The sequence below is a fragment of the Sarcophilus harrisii genome, chromosome 1 (genome assembly GCF_902635505.1).
Source record: "Sarcophilus harrisii chromosome 1, mSarHar1.11, whole genome shotgun sequence".
NCBI lineage: Eukaryota > Metazoa > Chordata > Mammalia > Dasyuromorphia > Dasyuridae > Sarcophilus > Sarcophilus harrisii.
Genome location: NC_045426.1, coordinates 336,998,913 through 337,007,652, shown reverse-complemented (window position 1 = coordinate 337,007,652; position 8,740 = coordinate 336,998,913). Strand labels below are relative to the sequence as shown.

Genomic DNA, 8,740 nt, shown 5'->3' with positions numbered 1-8,740 from the left:
TGTAATTTTTATTTCCTCCAAATATCTTCCTGTTCTTTGAGCCTGAGCAAGTTACTTCACCCCTCAGCAACAATAACCATCTGTAACCAGGAGTAAAATGGCAACAGTACTACTTGTATTACCTACTTCACAAAGGTTCTTTAGGATAATTTTCTGTAATAATAGCAAATGATGCTTTATGGTTTACTAAAAGCTTTCCTCACAAAAACCTCATAAGAATATTATCTCCAATTCATAGGTAAGGAAATAACTTCAGAAAGGAAGAAAGAATTGGTTAAGTTCATATTTAAGTTCATACACTCAAGTGAGTGCTAAAATTCAAATTTAGGTCTTCTAACACCAAGAACCAAAATGCCATTACTGACAACATAAATGTGAATTTGGGTTATTTTTATATTCTGTGCACAACACTGGATGAAGGAACAAAAAAGACCCAAATCACTGCCTTGAAAGAACTAGTTTAGCATGAAAAAGAACAGATGGTGAGATGAGAAGTGGGAGTGGGGGTGGTGACAGAAATGAGTAGGTGAAATTCCATTTGGAAGAAACAGCTTGGCTCTTTGACTAGCCTGAGGGCAAATTTGGAGACAGGAAACAGAGGATTTAAATCTCACCTCAGCCACTTTTAAATCCGTGCTAAATCTCAACATCTTTGAAGTTAGTTATCACCTATATTGTAGAATAACAAGACCATAAATTTAGAACTGGTAGGGTTCTTAGCGGTCATCTGGTCCAATCTTCATTTTTAGGTGAGGAAATTGGGGCCTTGGGAATCTAAATAATTTGCAAGTAGTAAGTGATTTAAATTCATGAATCCAAGCCCAAAACTCCCACTCTTTTCATTTGGAGAAGCCAGCCAAAGATAATTTCAAGAAAAGCACTTTGAATGGCTTTAAATCCTCTATGCTGGAGGACCCTGAAAGGGAAAGCAGTAAAACAAAAATGTTATTGCTCTTCAGATTGATGGCTCTGGATTGACCTTCAGGTCAGATTATCCTTAGGTAGTTGTCTTGGCAGGGTCTCTTTCTTGGCTTGGTTGTGCCAGTTTGGCTGAGTAGAGATATTGTAGGTTGGAGGCTGATCTGAACTGTCAGGTACTGTAGCCAGAGGTGTGCTCAGATGCATAGCCATGTCCATTTGCTTCTGGACCAGATGCAGCTGTTTCTGCATTTTGCTCCAGCTCCAGCTCCAGTTTGAGAGCCTTGGAATAGGAAGTGGGATGGAATTGGATCTACCATTCAAGCTTCCCAGACCCAGGTGCAGCAATTCAATGAGGTTAAGCAGGAATAAAATAAATGGATATTTCTCAAAAAGACTATGAAATGTAGTGGATAAAATATGTGATCCCTATTCTCAGAGAGCTGTAGGGCAGAAAAGGTCAAACCCTAGGGCTGAGCCTCATGGAGTCACGTGACTGACAGGAAGTGGACAGCATCGCTGACCACTGGTCAATAGTTGTTTCCTTTCCAGTTCATTCAATGAATTTTAAAACCAACAGGAAGGGAGGAAGTGTATTTCCCTCTTAGTGCTATATGAGTAGCCTCCTGCCCTTAATACTCGCTCATTCTATCGCAATCCTTTTCTGCCCCTTGAGGCAATTGGGTTTATAAGTGACTTGCCCAGGGTCACACAGCTAGGAAGTGTTAAGTGACTGAGATCACATTTGAACTCAGGTCCTCCTGACTTCAGTGCTAGTGCTCTATTCACTGTGCCACCTAGCTGCGTCATTGGCCCTCTTCTTCTTTTTTTTTTTTTTTTTTTTTAAATAATTATAACTTTTTATTGACAGAATCCATGCCAGGGTAATTTTTTACATTATCCCTTGCACTCACTTCTGTTCCGACTTCCCTCCCTCCCTCCATCCTTTCCCCCAGATGGCAAACAGTCCTATACATGTTAAATAGGTTACAGTATATCCTAGATACAATATATGTCTGCAGAACCAAACAGTTCTCTTGTTGCACAGGAACAATTGGATTCAGAAGGTAAAAATAACCTGGAAAGAAAAACAAAAATGCAAACAGTTCACACTCATTTCCCAGTGTTCCTTCTCTGGGTGTAACTGCTTCTGTCCATCAATTAAAACTGAGTTAGATCTTCTCTTTGTTGAAGAAATCCACTTCCATCAGACTACATCCTCACACAGTATCGTTGTTGAGGTATATAATGATTTCCTGGTTCTGCTCATTTCACTTAGCATCAGTTCATGCAAGTCTCTCCAAGCCTCTCTGTATTCATCCTGCTGGTCATTTCTTAAGAACAATAATATTCCGTAACATTCATATACCACAATTTACCCAACCATTCTCCAATTGATGGGCATTCATTCATTTTCCACTACAAACAGGGCTGCCTCTTTGGGGTATAAGCCCAGTAGTAGCACTGCTAGATCAAAGGGTAGGCACAGTTTGATAACTTTTGCGGCATAATTCCAGATTGCTCTCCAGAATGATTGGATTTGTTCACAACTCCACCAACAATTGCACCAGTGTCCCAATTTTCCCCCATCCCCTCCAACATTCATCATTATTTTTTCCTGTCATCTTAGCCAATCTGACAGGTGTGTAGTGGTATCTCAGGGTTGTCTTAATGTGCATTTCTCTGATCAATAGTGATTTGGAACACTTTCATATGAGTGGAAATAGTTTCAATTTCATCATCTGAAAATTGTCTGTTCATATCCTTTGACCATTTATCAACTGGAGAATGGCTTGATTTGTTATAAATTAGAGTCAGCTATCTATATATTTTGGAAATGAGGCCTTTATCAGAACCTTTAACTCTGAAAATGTTTTCCCAGTTTGTTGCTTCCCTTCTAATCTTATTTGCATTAGTTTTGTTTGTACAAAGGCTTTTTAATTTGATATAATCAAAATTTTCTATTTTGTGATCAATAATGATCTCTAGTTCATCTTTGGTCACAAATTGCTTCCTCCTCTACAAGTCTGAGAGATAAACTACCCTATGTTCCTCTAATTTATTTATAATCTCATTCTTTATGCCTAAATCATGGACCCATTTTGATCTTATCTTGGTGTACGGTGTTAAGGGTGTTAAGTGTGGGTCCATGCCTAATTTCTGCCATACTAATTTCCAGTTTTCCCAGCAATTTTTGTCAAATAATTAATTCTTATCCCAAAAGTTAGGATCTTTGGGTTTGTCAAACACTAGATTGCTATAGTTGACTATTTTGTCTTGTGAACCTAACCTGTTCCACTGATCAACTAATCTATTTCTTAGGCATTGGCCCTCTTCTTGCAAGAATCTAGAGATGCCTCTGAGTAGTCAAACTGGGTAAAAAGGGTTTAATAAAACTCCATCCCACACAACCAAGAGGCAGAGGCCACAGACTGCATTCATGATTAGGAGGAAGATGGTCTTCTCCGTGGAATGAGACACAAATCAGTCCACCGTGTGAGGGCAAGGACTGCTCTGGCAGATATAGGAAGGAGGCACCTCCATCCAGGTCACAGACCCTACCAGCCCAGTGGGAAGGCTACTTCTAAGACAGACCGCATCAACAACTGCCCACATAGGCCCCCAGGAGCCCGCGGATCCTCCTGCGACCATTATAGGCTCCATCATCAGGGGGCTTCTGGGGCTTCTTCTCTTCTTCCTCTTGCTCTGGGTCCTCTGGCGCCGGGACTGATGGTGCACCGCAAAGCCCAGGTAGAATACGTTAGGCTCAGTGCCTAGGAAGATCTGGAAAACGTGGGAGAAGGAGGCAAAGGCGTTACAGCAGACGTTTTGGCAGCCTGGCTGCCAGGTGTTACACACGAATCCGCTCAGTTTGTCACGGTAATTGGCCTCTCCGCCCACGGCCGGCAGCACCCAGGCGGAACATAACCAGCATTGACAACCCGTTTCCTCACCAAGGTAGAATACTGACTGGGTCGTAACTTCCAGCAATCTCGTCAGGAACGCCCAGCTCATTTTCGATTTTCCCAATTACTTTCTTTGACCAGAGAACCGAGGGGCAAGTGAGGGTACCCACTTCACCTCATTTCCCACCCCCTTTCACCTCAGGCTGCTCCTCTGGATAACTATCCTCTCCCATCCCCTGGGACCCTGATCCGCTTGCTCCCAAGTCCTTCCCAAGCCATCTTCCCTGCTCCCCACCCTCTCTCTTATCCAAGATCTCTTCTCCTGTTCCCCACGTTACTCAGAAGCTGAGTTAGCAGGAAAACAGCAGAGAAAGCTGCAAGATTCGCGGTGCATTTCAAAAGGACTGAGTGGCGGGAACAAATCCCCTTTCAGTCAGTGCCCCACCCTCCCCCAACCTGGAGAAGGAAGCTAGGAGTGGGGAGCTAGAATTTAAGAACAATACTGAGGCTGAGGAGAGCAAAGAAGGGGGCGTGGTGGAAGTGGAGTGGAGGGCCCAGGGCCAAGGGAGGCAGGGAAAAGCTGCTAAGGAGACGGGGAGCTATGGTCCCCATTATCTTAGATCGAGCGCCACTTCTGGAGCACAAGGAGCCAGGAAGCTGCTTGACTTCCTAATCAGCCTCGCGGGCAAAAGAAGTGCATGAAAAAAGATGGATTTGAGGGAGAGGCCATGGAAAGAGGGTCGGCTCCTCTCTGGAAATTTTCATTCACTCCCCCTCCGAGCAGTCCGCCCTGTCCCTCCGGCGACTTCTCGGAGACCCCATATCTCCTCCTTCTCCTCCCCTGATCAGGCACACCTACCAGAATTTTTTCCCAGCCTCTGCACTTTCAAGGGGAGCTGCTGCAGCCTCAACTGGTGGGCAGATTCCATTCTACAAATTCTCCTTTCGTCCCCTAGGACTGGCTCTAAAAGGCGTCAGCCTCGCCTGGGCGGCCTGATAGGGACTTGCTCGTCGAGGCCTATTTTGAATCGCTGGCCGTGGTTCTACAAAATAAGATTTTGTATCCCACACTCAGAAATCAAGTACTCCGAGCCTACTGCTAGGGCTATATCCCTATTCCGAAGGAGGAATGAGTTGAATCCTATACGAGATAATTACAATTGTTGGAAGCAGGAGCGTGAGGGTAGTGGAAAAAACTGGACCTTGAATCTTCAGACCTGGCTTTGAATTCTGTTTTCAACTACTCTTTAAACTTCCTTGCTCAATAGTCTTCTTTAGAGATGTGGGACTCCCTTTTTCCTATCCACCACCTCCAGGTAATGACTTCCAACATTTATATGGCACTTTAAAGTTTCCAAGATGCTTTAGGTACATTGAACTTCTCAATACCCTTACACAGTAGATCCTTACAGTTTTCTCCATTTTGCTGGTGAGGAAACTGAGGTTCTGAGAAGTTGTTTGCTCTTGATAGGCTTTGAATCCTTCCTTACTCTTAATCCAACACTCAATGAACTGTATCATATATTGCATTTTAGAAACACCTCCAGTGGCTTCTCTTTGTTTATAGAATAAAACAAAATTTTCTTAGCCTGACATTTTACAATTTCCTACAATCTTCCCCCAACCTACCTTTCTAGTCTATATTGCATATTATTTCCCTTTACACAGTTTATATTTCTTTACACTATATAAGTAAACTGGAATCTTTGAAATTTCCCTTGATATTCTGTTCTTCCCCCTTATAAGATACCCCTTACGTTTTTATGTGTATTTGCATTTTTTTAGTTCCAGATTCTATATCTTCCATTCCCCCTTCCCCACTCAATGCAAAAGCAAAAATGCAATAATTAACACATGAAATTATGCTAAACATGTATCCAAATTAACTATATTGATAGGTGAGGGAAGCAAGAAAACTAAAGTGAAAGAAACAATCTTCATTCTGCACTTAAAGTTTATTAGTTCTCTCTTTGCAGGTGAATAATGTATTTTTTTTTTTTAAATCATTGGTCATTTGGAATTGTGAATCATCATACTGTTCAGAGTCACTGTCTTTCACAGTTGAATCATTGTTACAATATTGCTGTTACTGTGAACAATGTTTTCCTAATTCTGCTCATTTCATTTTGCATCAGTTCATATGTCTTCCCATTTTTTTTTTCTGAAACCATCACCTTCCTCCTATCTTACAGTGCAATATCACATACCACAATTTGTTAAGCCACTCCCTAAATGATGGTCATCTCCTCAATTTCCAATTCTTTGTCACCACAAAAAGAGCTGCTATAAATAATTTTATATAGAGAGATGCTTTTTCTTATTTTTTAATCTCTTTGGAAAACAGATCTAGAAGTGGTATTGTTAAGTCAAATGGTTTGCACAGTTTCATAGCGCATTGGATGTATTTCAAAATTGTTCTTCCAAATAATTGAAGCAGTTTACAACTCCACTAACAATGTATTAGAGAACCTATTCTTCCTCATCCCCTCCAGGTTTTATTATTTTACCTTTTTTTGGTCACCTTAACCAACCTGATGAAGGTGAGATGGTACCTCAGAATTACTTAAATTTCATTTTTCTATTAATGATTTAGAGCATTGTTCATGGTTATTGATATCTTTGAGTTCATCTTTTGAAAACTGCCTATTCATATCCTTTTACTATTAATTAAGGAATGGATTTTTATTTGTTAAGTTGGCTCAGGTTCTTAATTTGAGAATCAATAAGAAAAATCAATAAAAAAAGAAGTTCTTATTTATCAGAGAAACTTGAAAAAACTCCCCCAAATTTCCTGTTTTCCTTCTAATTTTAGTTGTATTGATTTTGTTTGTGAAAAAAAACTAATTTAATGCAATTAAAATTATACATTTTACCTCTTATGATCTTTTCTATACCCTGTTTGGTCACCTTTCCCTTATCCTTAGATCTGATATTGCTCCCCTAAATTGCTTATGATGTCACCTTTTATATCTAAACCTTTTACTCATTTTGACCTTGTTTTGGTATATATCTATGTTTTTTATTGTTTTTGCTCAATCATTCAGTCATGTCTGGTTCTTTGTAACACCATGTTCTATAGCATGCCAGTCTCCTTCTCCCCTCCCCCAAATATCTCCTGATTTCTCTCTAAGCTGATGTTCCTTTGGTTCCATGATAGTATCCATGTCATCCTCTCCTGGCCTCTTTTCCTCTTGCCTTCAATCTTTTTCAACACCAGAATCTTTTCCAATTTGTCCTGTTTTCTCATGTGGCCAAAGTATTTAAGCTTCAGCTTCAGTATTTGACCTTTCAATGAATAGTCAAAGTATTGACTGATTTCATTTCCTTGCTGTCCAAGACTTTCAAAAGTCTCGTCCAGTATCACAATTTAAAAGCATCAGTTCTGTAGCAATCAGCTTTCCTTATAGTCGAACTCTCAAAACTATGCATTGTTACTGGAAAAACCATAGCTTTGATAATATGGACCTTTGTCAGCAAGGAGATATCTCTGCTTTTTAGTATATTGTCCAGATTTGCCATAGTTTTCCTTCCCTTGAGCAAGGATTTTTAAATTTTATGGGTACAGCCATCATTATGGCTATAGCCAATTTATGACTATAGCTAGTTATAGCTAGTATCATCAAGTGGCTAACCTTGAGCTCAAAAATATAGAATCTGACATTGCTTCCATTTCTTCTTCCTCTAATTTGCCAGGAAGTAGTGGGACCAGTGGCCAAGGTCTTAGATTTTGTTTTATTTTTATGTTAAGCTTCAAGCCAGTTATGGAGACAAGTAAGATGATATAGTATTCCATCTCTTTGAAGATTTGCCACATTTTGTTGTGATCCACAGTTAAAGGCTGTAATGTCATGAAGGAAACAGAAGTAGATGGTTGCTTTTGTTTCTGTTTTCTGGAAAGCAAGCTTTCTTCATAATCCAGTGAATTTGGCAATTTGGTTTCTAATTCCTCTACCTCTTTTGGGAAAAAAAAAAAAAACAGCTTTTATAATGTTAATTAGTCTATGACTAATTTTTGCCAAATCACTTTTCAGTTTTCTCAACCAACTTTTATCAAATGGTATGTTCTTACTCCCAAAATCATGAATCTTTTGGTTTATCAAATACTATGGTTATTTACTACTTTATACTGTGTATCTCACCCGTTCCATTGATCTTCCATTTTATTTTTTTTTCCTGCTGAGGTAATTAGGGTTAAGTGACTTTCCCAGGGTCACACAGCTAGGAAGTATTATGTATCTGAGATCTAATTTGAACTCACGTCCTCCTGCCGTCAGGGCTGGTGCTCTATCCAATGCCCCACCAAGATGCCCCTCCATTTTATTTCTTAACCATGATGATTACCATTTGATAACTTGGTTTGAAATCTGGTACCTGGTAGGCCACTTTACTTCACATTTTTAAAAAATTGATTCTTTTGAGTCAATGAAATACTGTTGGGTTTTGTTGGTGGTATGTAGAAATGCTGATGATTTATATGGTTTTATTTTTATATCCTGCAACTTTAATAAAGTTCACAATATTCACACTATTGAATAATAATAGTGATAATGGGCATCCTTGCTTCACCACTAACTGTATTGAAAACACTTTAGTTTTATCTTCATTACAGATAATGTTTACTCTTAGGTTTAGAAAGCTACTACTTATCATTTTTAGAAAAGCTCCCCTTGCTTTTTAGTTTTGATAATAGGAATTGATGTTGTAGTTTGTCAAAAGCTTCATCTGTGTTTCTAGATGTTATTTTTCATTATTGTTTTGGTCAATTAAAGTTTTCTTAATATTGATTCTTAAAATAAATCCAGCCCACTCAAAATATCTTTGTTATATGGTGTTGAAATTTCCTTATTTGTATTTTATTTAAGTGGCTATGTGCCATGACAACAGATGTTCCTGGGTGAAGGTAAAGTAACTTGGAA

General features: G+C 39.4%; 1 pseudogene; it reads right to left on the bottom strand.

Annotated features, from left to right (window-relative positions):
* Positions 1-367: 367 nt before the first annotated feature.
* LOC105749527 lies at positions 368-3,933 on the bottom strand (annotated as a pseudogene).
* Between the last annotated feature and the right edge of the window lie 4,807 nt (positions 3,934-8,740).